General features: G+C 45.8%; 1 protein-coding gene across 1 annotated transcript in view; it reads right to left on the bottom strand.

The window, feature by feature from the left end:
* KRCC1 (lysine rich coiled-coil 1) overlaps window positions 1–13,534 on the bottom strand; it is a 105,250-nt gene that overhangs the window by 80,477 nt on the left and 11,239 nt on the right. The gene's annotated exons all lie outside the window — the stretch shown is intronic.

Here is a 13,534-nt window from a genome sequence, read left to right as displayed (position 1 = left end):
CCCACTCAATTGTGCAATGTCTCCTTCTTTTAAAAAAAACAAAAAACTGCCCCGCCGGAACGTCCCCCTTATTATTCTTATTATTCTTATTATTAATATTTATTTATATAGCGCCATCAATTTTCATGGTGCTGTACAGAACAAAATAAAACAAAATACCAAACACCCTGCCATATGGCTTACATTCTAAAAGCACAGTTACAAACAAACAGGGAGGGGAAAGGCCAACCAGCATGGGGGACAATAAAACAAATAATAAAAAGTAGTATCGTCACACTACGGATTATAAGCTTTTGAGAAAAGAAATGTTTTCAAATAAGATTTAAAAACTGTGATCAATGTCGTGGTTTGCAAATGCGCTGGAAGAGAATTCCAGACATAGGGGGCAGCGAGCGAAGATGGGCGAAGACGAGCTAGAGAAGTAGGAGCTCTTGGGCGGGTAAGAGACCTAGACCTAAGGTTTATCCCTGGATCGTCCAGGGGTCAGACCTGTTCATCTAGGTGACACACAGGTGCCGCTCCCAGGATAAACCTTAGGTCTAGCTGTGGCCATAGTGTTATTAGAGTGAAGGATGCGAGCAGGACAGCAAGGTGAAATAAGAGACAAGAGATAGGGAGGCGCCAGGATGACGCGCTGGCGTTTGGACCCTGGGGGACGATCCTGGAAGCTGGAAAGCTCGACATCCTCCCCTACCCCTGTCCCGGAAGCCCTGCAGGTGTACATTAGGCCTCAGTTACTGTGTTTGAGCTGTATATCCCATAATGAGGCCCTGAGCTGTTTAAAGGCTTTTTAGGTGCTACCATAGTAACTGACAAATGATAGACCAACTGATCAAAGCTAAGTGAGGTACTGGTTCCTCTCTATTTGGCCCTGGTTAGGCCTCATCTAGAGTATTGTGTCCAGTTCTGGGCTCCACAGTTCAAGAAGGATGCAGACAAGCTGGAGGGGGTTCAGAGGAGGGCAACCAGGATGATCAGGGGTCTGGAAACAAAGCCCTATGAAGAGAGACTGAAAGAACTGGGCATGTTTCGCCTGGAGAAGAGAAGATGGAGGGGAGACATGATAGCACTCTTCAAATACTTAAAAGGTTGTCACACAGAGGAGGGCCAGGATCTCTTCTCGATCCTCCCAGAGTGCAGGACATGGAAAAACGGGCTCAAGTTAAAGGAAGCCAGATTCCAGCTGGACATCAGGAAAAACTTCCTGACTGTTAGAGCAGTACGACAATGGAATCAGTGACCTAGGGAGGTTGTGGCCTCTCCCACACTAGAGGCCTTCAAGAGGCAGCTGGACAACCATCTGTCAGGGATGCTTTCGGGTGGATTCCTGCATTGAGCAAGGGGTTGGACTCAATGGTCTTGTAGGCCCCTTCCAACTCTGCTGTTCTATGATTCTATGATTCTAAGTGGGGAAGGGTGTATTGGCAAGTTTCTTGCAAATAAATGTAAATAAGCAAGCAGGATAGTGGTTAGGCTAGTTTTCCTTGCTGAGAGTTTACTTGGACTCATCAGCACCTAAACCCAGACAATTCGGCCCCACTAAATGAAAGGTCAGTGTTGGAGGCACAAGCACACCTTGCAACATTACCTCCTGTTCCTTGCTACAGTGGGGTTAGAATTATAGAAAGTGCAGACATACCCTAACAGAATGCAGGGTGGGGAGCCATGAAGGTAACTTATGCAGGTTTTTTTAGAATTCTCAAATCCAGTTTCAAGTCTTGAAATGGGGTGAGATGGAACGAAAGCTGAGTAATTAGATTTTGCTGTCCATGTGAGCATTTGCTTGAGAGAGCCAGTGCAATGTCTAACTGTCAGCTGTGATCTAGAATGTCTCCTGCTCTAATATTACATCTGTGACCATCAGCATGTGACCATTTCTCAACTAAAGCTCCCTGTTCACAATATGGAGCAGCGGGGGCGGCTCTGATGTCAGTGAGGCGGTGATTCTGCTCTTGGTTTCAGCCAGAACCAATCAGAACTCTAAAGCAGCTCCACATCTTGGATTGCTCTTTCAGAATTCTTCTGACTGGTTCTGGCTGAAATCTGGAATAGATTCACTGCTCCACTCACATTGGAGCCGCGAGCCTCCATTGATCTGTTGATAATACTAATACATAATGAACTTATAGAGCTGCTGTAAACATTACTAGGATAACACTTGTGAAGCACTTTGAACACTGTAAGGAAAGGAAAGGAACCTCTCCTGCAAGCACTTGAGTCATTGCTGACTCCTGCTTTCGCTGACGTTTTCTTGGCAGGCTTTGTAGCAGGGTGGTTCGCCATTGCCTTCCCTGGCTGTTATTACCTTTCCCCCAGCTAGCTGGGTACTCATTTCACCGACCTCGGAAGGATGGAAGGCTGAGTCAACCTGAGCCGGCTGCCTGAGCACCAGCTTCCGCTGGGATCGAACTCCGGCCGTGGGGAGAGTTTCGGCTGCAGTAAATGCCGCTTACCACTCTGCGCCACACGAGGCTCTTTGAACACTGTAAAGCATTATATAAATACTACATGTCATCAGGCCTGACACTAAGGGCACATCTACACCAAGCAGGATATTCCACTATGAAAGCAGTGTATAAAAGGCAGGAGCCACACGACTGCTTTAGAGCGGTATTGAAGTCCCTGACAACTGTTGAGGCCCATTGACACAGACCATATACCGCTTTCATACCGCCATATCCTGCTTGGTGTACTCCTGCTTTCATAGTGGAATATCCTGCTTGGTGTAGAGGAGCCCTAAGACACAGCAGGGTCAGGCAAGTGCCAGGGGCTCAGAGGGCCCACTGTAGCTGACTCTGGCACTACTTAATTTTTCAAAACTTAATTTTTGAAGTACTGAGTAGCGCTGGGCCAGACAGCTGCAATGGCTGCCATCTTTCCCTCCCATGCCTCTAGGCCCCACCCCATATGTAGTGTCCCTCTGTGACACTACATGAGGCCCCCTGGAGGCATTGTGGGCAAATTAAAACATCTTGTTTCTTTTCATGCTACTTAAATGTTTTAGACCTCATCCCTTGTATTTCCATCTTTAATTTTAATAACGCTTCCTAATTTAGAACTTGGGGTTTGATTGTATGTTGTTGTGGTTTTTGACAACCCTTACATGTCAGGCTGCACTTTCATGCTATATGCTTTGGCCAAGGGAAAGTAAGCAGTAAACAGGCTGCATTTGCTCACTGGTGACGGGGTGTTAGCTGGTAGTTGCCTCCACCCTGGATGAAAATTAACCTGCAATTTCTGGACCTCCTCTCACTCAGGAGCTAGAAAAAATAACAGGCAGCAGTAGCCTTAAGTTGGTATGTTGCAGACTGCCCTTGCCTAGGGTGACCATATGAAAAGGAGGACAGGGCTCCTGTATCTTTAACAGTTGTATTGAAAAAGAAATTTCATCAGGTCTCATTTGTATATATGGAGGACCTGGTGAAATTCCCTCTTCATCACCACAGTTAAAGCTGCAGATGCCCTGCCCTCTGTTAAATCTGGTCACTCTAGTATAGCTCCTGCAGCTTTAACTGTGGTGATGAAGAGGGAATTCACCAGGTTCTCCATATGTACAAATGACACCTGCTGCAATCCTCTTTTCTATGCAACGGTTAAAGATGCAGGAGCCTTGTCCTCCTTTTCATATGGTCACCCTACCCTTGCCTTCAAGGAATTGGACATTTCCGCTCAACCCATTCTCCTTTTCCCTCCCACTTTAAATCCACTTCATTTCCCCATTTGTAACACTTTGAGTACTGCTTGAAAGGTTGATTTAGGGTAGCCTCTGGGCATAAATGATGTATAACAAAAATGTATCAACACCATTTTTAAAATATATAGTTATCCATAATTATTCCTATGTGGAGCATTTTCTATGTTTTTTATGTGCCACCCAGTAGGGTGACCATTTGAAAAGGAGGACAGGGTTCCTGTGTCTTTAACAGTTGCATAGAAAAGGGAATTTCAGCAGGTGTCATTTGTATATACAGAGAACCTGGTGAAATTCCCTCTTCATCACCACAGTTAAAGGTGCAGGAGCTATACTAGAGTGACCAGATACAAAAGAGGGCAGGGCACCTGCAGCTTTAACTGTGGTGATGAAGAGGAAATATCACCAGGTTCTTCATACCATCCAGAGTCTGTAGAAACAGCTATTACATCCTAACCCTAAACATACCTTTCTGCCTTTATTGTAGGTGTGCAATTACAGGTGAAAGCAATAGTACTTAACATACTAAAGACTGGCAAGGGATAAACAGTCCCTTCTTATAAAAGCCTGGATGATTTGTAGTGGGGGAACTCTAGAATTGAAGGGAGACTTGTATATATTATATAGTATCTCTTAATGGGTTTGATTTCAGTCTGGCCTTGACAACACAAGGAATCTATCCTGTGTCTTGGGGTGGCAATATTTTTCAGAATGCTAAGGAATGCTATTGGGTGGTATAAAAATGTAATAAATAAATAAATAAATTCTAGGCCATCCCAGCGCCGATCAGAGCCTTTCCTGGTAAATTAGGGCCCAGTCCTGGTTGCCCTGGAGACTCTCATATTTCCGGAGGTCTCCTGGGTTTTCCGGGTCATCCGGTCACCCTCACAAGCCACTGAGAGTTATCTCCAGCCACTCAAAGTCAGTAGGCAAACAGTCCTGGAGGCCCACTCATTCTGTCTGCCCCACCTAGGCTTTATTGAGGCCTCAGTTCCTCTACAATGAGCCATGCCAACCCAAATGCCTGGGCACGGTAATGGTCTGGATGAGGGCTAAAAAACTGAGACTCAATCCAGACAAGACGGAGGTACTGTTAGCGGGTGGTTCATTTGTCCGGCGAGGTGATGTTTGCCCTGTCCTGGACGGGGTTGCACTCTCCCTAAAGGATCGGGTCCGTAGTTTGGGGGTGCTCTTCGATCCAGAACTGTCACTTGAGGCACAGGTGAACTCAGTGGCAAAGAGCACCTTTTATCAGCTTAGGCTGATATACCAACTGCGCCCTTATCTGGACAGTGATAGCCTAGCTACAGTTATCCATGCTCTGATAACCTCTCGTTTGGATTACTGCAATGCGTTATACGTGGGGCTGCCTTTGAAAACGGTCCGGAAGCTTCAGCTGGTACAAAACAGGGCAGCCCGTTTACTAACAGGGACTGGCCGGCAAGATCACATTACGCCAGTCCTTTTACAACTTCATTGGCTGCCAGTCCAGGTCCGGGCCCGATTCAAAGTGCTGGTATTGACATTTAAAGCCCTAAACGGTTTGGGGCCAGGTTATTTGAAGGAACACCTCCTCCCATATGTACCTACCCGGACCTTAAGATCATCTACAGGGGCCCTTCTCCGTGAGCCCCTGCCAAAGGAAGTGAGGCAGGTGGCTACTAGGAGGAGGACTTTCTCCGCTGTGGCACCCCGGTTGTGGAATGAACTCCCCAGAGAGGTCCGCCTGGCGCCTACACTGTACTCCTTTCGTCACCAGCTGAAGACCTTTTTATTCACTCAGTATTTTAACACTTAATTTTAACTTAAATTTAAATTATACTGTTTTAACTCTGTATTTTAACCTTATATCAATTTTGCTGCGTGGTTTTATCCTGGTTGTGCTTTTTATACTGTATTTTGTATTTGTGTTTTTAACTTGTTGGTTGTTTTATGATGGTTTTAATTTTTGTGAACCGCCCAGAGAGCTTCGGCTATTGGGCGGTATAAAAATGTAATAAATAAATAAATAAAATAAATAAACATAACCATGACTTGAAGCTTAATACTAACCCTCACGTGTCGCTGAGACTTCCCTCCAGATACTGAAAATAAGTAGGAAATCCACTCAAATCGGTTTGCAAGCCATCCTGGAGGCTCACTCTGTGTGTGGGCCCAGCTAGGCTCTACTGAGACCCTGGTTCCTCTATCAGGAGTTGGGCCATCCCAACCCTAACCCTAACCTAAGGCTTAACTCTAACCCTCATGTGCCACTGAGACATACCACAAACATCTCAAAGTCAGTAGGCAAGCTGTCGTCGTGACCCACTGTTTGTCTGGTCTGCCTAGGCTCTATAGAAGCCCCAATTCCTTGACGGGGAGCCATGCCTCCTAACCCTAATCCGAGTCTGAACTCTTACCCTAATGTGCCACAGAGACTTACCTTGAGCAACTCCAAGTCTGTAGGAAAGCTAGGCTCTGTTTGTCTGGCCCAGCTAGGCTCTACCAAGGCCCCGACTCCTCTTTGAGAAGCTGTGCGTCCCAAACCATAATGACAACCTGAGCCTTAACCCTAACCCTAACCCTCATATGCCACTGAGACTTACCTCGATCCACTCAAAATCAGTAGGCAACCCATCCTGGTTGCTCACTCTGTGTGTTTGGTGCAGGTAAGCTCTACCAAGGCTACAGTTCCTGTGTGAGGAGTCAGGGCTCCCCAACACTAACTTTGACCTGAGCCTTAACCCTTACTCTCACGTGTGACAGAGACTTATCTTGAACCACTCGAAGTCAGTAGGCAAGCCATCAAGGTTCCCCATTCAATCTGTCTGGCTCAGCAAGGCTCTACTGAGGCCCCAGTTCCTCTACAGGAAGGTGGGCCTCCCCAACACTAACACTAACCTGAGCCTTAACCCTTACCATGATGTGCCACTGAGACTTCTCCCCAGCTGCACCAAGTCAGAAGGCAAGCCATCCTGGTGGCCCACTAAGTTTGTCTGGCCTGCCTAGGCCGTACCAAGACTCTGGTTCCTAGGCGGGGAGCCATGCCTCCCCAGCCTAACTCTAACTTGAGGCTTAACCCTAACCCTCACCTGTCACCGAGAGTTCTTGCCAGACACTAAACATTAGCAGGCAAGCCATTCAGGTCGCTGACTCAGTCTATCTGGCTGAGGTCCTAGTTCCTCTAGGGTGAGTTGTGATTCCCCAACCCTAACCCTAACCTGAGATTTAACCCTTACCCTCACATACAACTGAGGCCATAGCTAGACCTCAGTTTTATCCCTGGATCGTCCAGGGGTCAAACCTGTTCATCTAGGTGACACACACGGGATCCAGTGCTCAGGCAGGGGCGAACCCGGGATGATCCCAGGATAAACCTTAGGTCTAGCTGTGGCCTGAGACTTACCTCAAGCTACTCAAAGGCAATCTGTCCTGGTAACCCACGAAGTCTGTCTGGCCCAGCTAGGCTCTACAGAGGCTCCTGTTCCTGCCCGGGAAGCTGTGCCTTACCAACTCTAACCCTAACCTGAACCTTAAGCCTAGTTCTCAGATACAACTGGGACTTATTCCAAACCACTCAAAGTCAGTAGGCAAGCCGTTCTGGTGGTCCACTCAGTCTGTCCGGCCTGGTAGGTTTTACCAAGGCTCTGGTTCCTCTAGAGGGAGCTGTGCCTCCCCAACTCCCACATGCCAATCAAACCACATTGGATAGCTTTATTGGATAGTAGTTGTTTTAAATGGATATTTATATATATATATATATATATATATATATATATATATATATATACACACTTTTGGTGGTTTTAAATGTTTGTATATCTGTTTTTAATGTACATTGTTTTAAACTTTTGTAAGCCACCATGAGAGCCTTTTTTGGCTGAATGGCGGCATAAAAATCCTTAAATAAATAAATAAATAAAATAAATAAATAAAACAATTTAAAGCTCCACCACACCAAGGGTTAACACGCTCCCTACCTTCGCTTCTCCGCCCGTGTTTTCATTCCTCAGTTACTTCCTCTTTTCAAAAGAGAAAGTACAGAATGAGCACGAGGCCCATTGAGTCTGCTGCTCTAATGGCGCTGCTTCTCCTGCACACAGCAGGAGAGAGCAGCGATTCAGAGTTTAAAAAAAAGTCAGACTTAATGAGTTGTTGCTGTTTTTTTGTTGTGCGAGGAAGGCCAGAAGGGGCGGAAGGGGTGCAGGAGGCAGACGAAGTCATGTGAGGGACCTGAGCAAACTCCGTGAGTGCCCAGTAACATGTGTGCAATAAAATGCTCGTCAGATGGAGCTTTTAGCGCAGCGGTTCTCAACCTGTGGGTCGGGACCCCTTTGGGGTCGAATGACCCTTTCACAGGGGTCGCCTAAGACCATTGGAAAACACATATTTCCGATGGTCTTAGGAAACTGTATTGACTGAACTATGTCATGTATCATCTTTTGTATTATTAAAGCTATTGTTATGTATTATTTTCATTAGCAAACCATCCCATGACAATGGATCGTGTAGAGAAGAACGAAAATAATTTTATGGTTGGGGGTCACCACAACATGAGGAACTGTATTAAAGGGTCGTGGCATTAGGAAGGTTGAGAACCACTGTTTTAGAGTCTTCATCGAAACCCAGAGTGGATTTACTGCCCCACTGATATTGGAGCCACCAGCCTCCACTGACTAAGGAGCAGATGAGTCCTGCACTTATGAGTAAACATGCATAGTATTTATTCTGTTTAAATCTCATAGAAGTTTAATTGCTTCTTTAGAATTTACAAACAGCAGAGCAAATCTGCAAGTCTGATGTTCAGAGAAACCTGAATAGTTTCTTCGCAGGATTTATTTTTTGTTAACCATGCACAGGATTGAACTCAGCAGCTTAAGAGAAGCTTTTCAAGAGGTTGGTTGTCAGAATTAAGGGTTTAGAATGTCAAAACACAGTGGATGAAGTGCTTTTTAAAACTTGCTTAGGATTGTACCCTGTAGCATAAGATAAGCTGTGTAAGGAGTTGTTTCAGAATTATTATTTTTAGAATTTATAAACCCATATCCTATTAAAGTTTGAAATAACACTGACCCAAGCATCAGTGTTGCCTCCAGCCTGAATAGAAAGAGGGTGGAGTTGACTAAGGAAACTGTATTTGTGTGGATATTATATTGTAAGTAAACATAGTATGAGAATCTGTAAAGCATGTTTGCTGTTTATATGGTGCTGGATCCAGTCTTAGGGTGCAACCCTATGCATGTTTAGCCAGAAAAAGAAATCCTTCAACTCCCATGCTGGCTGGGGAATGCTGGGGGTTGTCAAACTTTTTCTGGCTAAACATGCGTAGGATTTGTCATGGGTCCCTTTAAGAGAACATCTGCTTCATCCCGGGGAGAGGGAGAGGGGTTTCTTTGTGTCTGAAAAGGGAGTGGCAAGTGAAATGCCAAGGCTGCGCTGTGAGAGAAGCGCCTGGCATCTGATAACGCCTCCCCGGGCTGGTACTGGGGAGAGAGTAACAAGTTGCAGCTGTGCAATGTCTGGGAGCATTCCCTCCTCCCTTCGGGAGAGGTGTGGGTTGCTATGGGGTTTCTATTGGTCCAGGTGGGTCTGGTGACAAGGGTGTCCCAGAAAGGGATAAAAAGCTTGGGCACCCAAGGTGGGCACCCAAGGTTCCAGTCTTTTTCCTATGGGTGTTAGGAGTCCGGTGAGTGTGTGGTGAGTAAGAGCATCCAGGCCAGGTTGGCTGGATGGCGGAAGTCCCATGCAGTCGCTGAGGGAAAGAGTCAGTTCGAGTGGCGTGGAGCCGAGTCGAAGTGAGCAACAGAGGTTGAGTCGCAGTGTTTTAGATTAGGTTTGGGTACAAGTGGGCAAGGGACCTTGCCAGAGTTACGGCTGGTGGGTGGTTAGTGGGGAGTGAGTGCGAATCCAATTGGTCTGAGTGTGGAAAAGGGGGAGGGGAGGTATTAGTCCCTGCTGTCCTGAGTGTGTCATTCCTTTGTCCATGTTTCCCCCCCAAACCTCTTACGTGTTTACCTTAACGTGTGGACCCTTTCGGAAGCGGGTAGTGTGAAGAATAAAAGTGTTTGGTCCCTATCTCCTGAGTGGTGTTGTTCCTTGAGAACCTAAACTCCTAAAGGGTTAAAAGTGGCAGTGAAAGGGCGTGTGTCTGGGCCGGCTGAGTCAGACCCCCCTTCTCTGGCCAAGGAATCACTGAGTCAAGCCAAGCAGTTCCATCACAGGATTGTGCCCTTAATCATACTTAGAATAGACCCACTGAAATCAGTGGACTAAATTCACTCCCATTCATTTCAATGCATTTACTCTAATGCGTCATCAGACGAGCATTTTATTGCATGCTCGTTACTTCCCACTTACGGATGTTCGTGGGTCCTTTTGATGACATTGTCCACCTCCCATGTGTCTCCCGCTCCTTCTGGTCTTCTTTCCCTCACAAAACAGACCCTGGTAAAATCATTTAAAAAAAAAAAATAACAAAATGTTCTGCCATTTCCTGCTGAATGCAGGAAAAGTGACGCAATAAAAATGGTCATTTCATGAGCCGTGTGGTCATTGCTTACAGAGGGAAAGCGATGGTAAGGAAATGTGATTTCCCCCCATCTGATGTTGCTCTAAGTATGACTAAGTCTGGATTCAGTCCTTGGTGTGGAAGTTAAGACAGATGCATTAACTTGTATTTTATGCTTTTTGGAGCATGAGTACATTTGAAAGCAGTACAACTGTTGCCTCATACTGAAGGTATTGTGATCATTCATATGTTCATATGAACATATATGGCTATTCCACCATAGCTCATTTATTTTTGATTACTATGAGCTATAAAAGCAGCTAAAACAAATGATTTTCAAACATTCTTTTTTGACATCCAGTCTTGCATATATCCATGAACCTGCCTTTGCACTTTGCTATCCATCCACTGAAATCTCTCTGATCCTATCAAAACTGATACTATTCTTGGGGGTATCTATATGTCCTGTTTACCCTGTCATGGCTGTGCAGTGGCACCACATGGTTTATGTGATGCAACTGCCAACGCACAGCCACGATGGGTTCCCCCCCCCGAAACTGCACTTTTTGGAAGTGTTGATGTGCAATTACTTCCCCCTTCGCTCCGAGGTCATCACATTACTTCTTCGTTTATCAGTGATGGCCTCGGTTCAGGTTATACAAATGGGTGGATCAGGTAGGTGCTGGAACTCAGGACAAGGGGCGGGCTTCCCTTCTCCTTTTTAATTATTCTAAGCAAGGTTTCAGAAGCTAATATGAAATATCCTGAACAAAAGAGCAACAATCAAAATGGCACTGCTCAGTAAGAGCACAAAAAGCTCTCCAGCCATTCACCCCAACAATGCAGTGGGAAAGGCTGCCAGTGCCTCATATAAGTTCCACCTGGGAACACTTTTAATCCAATTGCACAGGGGGGTTGCATGGACAAACAGCTCAATCAAGGTACATCATTTCCTCATCAGGATGGGCTTGACAAGCAGGTTGACCACCAGTGCTGTGGCTAGATAGACCACCCTCCCTCCTGCCATTTAGATTAAGGGTTCCCCACCCCACCCTGCAGCAGTGATTCTGTGGGTTTTTGGAAAGAAGCAGCTGCAAAATGGTGTGGTATGGAACACCCCCCCCCATGTTTGGCTCCCATCCCAGCAAACTCTCTGCATGCACTCTTTTATTTTTTCCTCTAATAATGAATGGCTTCATTGTAGTGGAGAAAAGCCAAATGCTACACTTAGGAAAAGCACCATTCATAGCGCCCGGGTCCCTGAAAAATGCATGCCCTCCAACCCATCAGTAGGAGGCTCAGATCAGACAGCCTGGTGAGCCTAAGTTCTCCCTTTCACAAATGCCCCTTTTCATTTCTTTGAGCCAACTGAGATGCATCCCCCTCCAAGCCTTTTAGTTACTCCTGTAAGTACCTGGCTATGTGCGTGTATGTTGTGTCAGATCATTTCCCCCTGTCCCAAGCTCCTGTCACCCCTGACTACTGTTCTCTATAAATTATTATACACTGTATTTTTCTTACTCTGAGGTTCATCCCATGTACATGTTTGTTCTGGTTTACCCTTGAATTATCCCATTTCGGTTATATAGTGCTTATATAGCATATGAAAACTTGTAAACTTACACCTCTGCTGTAGCATGTTGCAGAGATCTGTTGAGGTTCACTCACACATGTTGTTATGCCCACCCCCCAGATCTTCTTTGTACCTCCTCCTTCCGTTTATTGGTTGTTATGAAGTGGGGACAACTCCCCCTCAGACAGCAGGGATTGGGATTTGCTTCTCTTGTTACTGAAGACCAAAGTAGAACATTAGGTAAAACTGAAGTCAACTCTTTTGCATGCTAACTCAGTAAATAAACCCCATTGAGTTCAATGGAATGCATTTCCAAATTAGAGCCCCTCGGATTACAGTCTTAATTTTTGCAACTTTAAAAAGGAAAAAAAATGGGGTGGGTGGCTGGGTTTGGGAGTGAAGCCAGGTAGGAAGTGGCCATCTCAACTCCCAGTGTATGGAGGAGACTTCAAACGCAGCGCCAGGACCTCCAATGACAGAGAAATTGAGAGAGAAATCACAGTTAGTGAGAGGATTAAGCCATCCTTTCCCATGTGGGGGCTCCCAATAAAAATTGGACCCCCATTGTTTAAAAAGAAAGAAAAGAAAAAGGTGGGGAGATGCAGGATCCCCCCATGGAGAATGTTTCCATCTCTGCTTCCCCCTGTTTGTGTCTCCTGCCACCCCCTACTCAGCTTCTCATGCTCAAAGAAATGGAAGTACGATCTGTGTCCTTCCCCCACCAACTCCGGTTCAAATAAGAACAAGAGCAACACATGTTTTTAGGGAGACGAATCAATAAGGGAAGAGACACACTACCTGTTTCTGTGACGTTGGGAGGAGCCTCACCCCCATGGAGAACAAGGAGGGCGTAGGGGAACAGGGCAGAGTAGGATGGAAAAGGACACACACACACATATGGATTCAGAAGCAGCCAAAGGACTTCACTTGAAACTGACAAGACATTTGGGTGAAACTGACCAGCCTTGTTTTGCTTTGGGACCTACAGATGTTCCTTTGCAGTGGAAAACTATAAACTGTAAGGGTTTAAGGGAGGAATTTTTTTTAAAAATCATATATAATCAAAGGATGAAACAATCTGATTGAAATTTGGTATACTGAAAGCCCTCCTTAAGATCTTCCACTGTGCCAATTTGGATCTCTTTATCTTTAAAAATGAGGGTGCTGCTAGCAGGGAGGGTGCATTTTCCACATGCTTTGAAGCAAAGGCTCCGTTAAAAACACACACAGATCTAAAGAGTCTCTCCCCCCCTTGCCTACCTTCCTTTCCTCCCTCACAGTCCTGTATATATGTGGGTGAGGGTTGCTTCTTCTTCTTTTTGCTTGTTAAACTGGGGATTAGCCGGTCCTGATTCCCCCACAAGGAGAGAATGGGGGATTTCGGAAGCAGGAGAAGGAAAGGTTTTCAATTGGCACACCCCTCTCTTTCATCAGCAATACCCCCCTTTGAAACCACACCCACAAAACAGCACAATGAAACGATGTTTGAAAATACACGCTAAAGTTTGAGTGATGTGCTTTCGCATGACTGGAAGAACCAGACTTTCCGTGCACCAAAATATTTTGCTATGAGGGGCAGAAGAACCGCAATCACAGCAGGACATAGTCGATGTCATCGGAGTCCTTCGCAGGGAAAGCAGACTATAACGTCCGCCTCATTTGAGTCCATTGCATAGAATTCGCTGCAGCAGCACAATATAAGGCTGGTGGGATGAAGCCTTTTGTGTGGTATAATGTGTTGGAGAAACTTTATTGGGAGTTTCCTTTATCCCATGCCAGCTGA

This window comes from Elgaria multicarinata, chromosome 1 (assembly GCF_023053635.1).
Source record: "Elgaria multicarinata webbii isolate HBS135686 ecotype San Diego chromosome 1, rElgMul1.1.pri, whole genome shotgun sequence".
Lineage (NCBI taxonomy): Eukaryota > Metazoa > Chordata > Lepidosauria > Squamata > Anguidae > Elgaria > Elgaria multicarinata.
The sequence above is the reverse complement of the archived record's forward strand: the minus strand, read 5'-3'. Positions and strand labels throughout refer to the sequence as shown.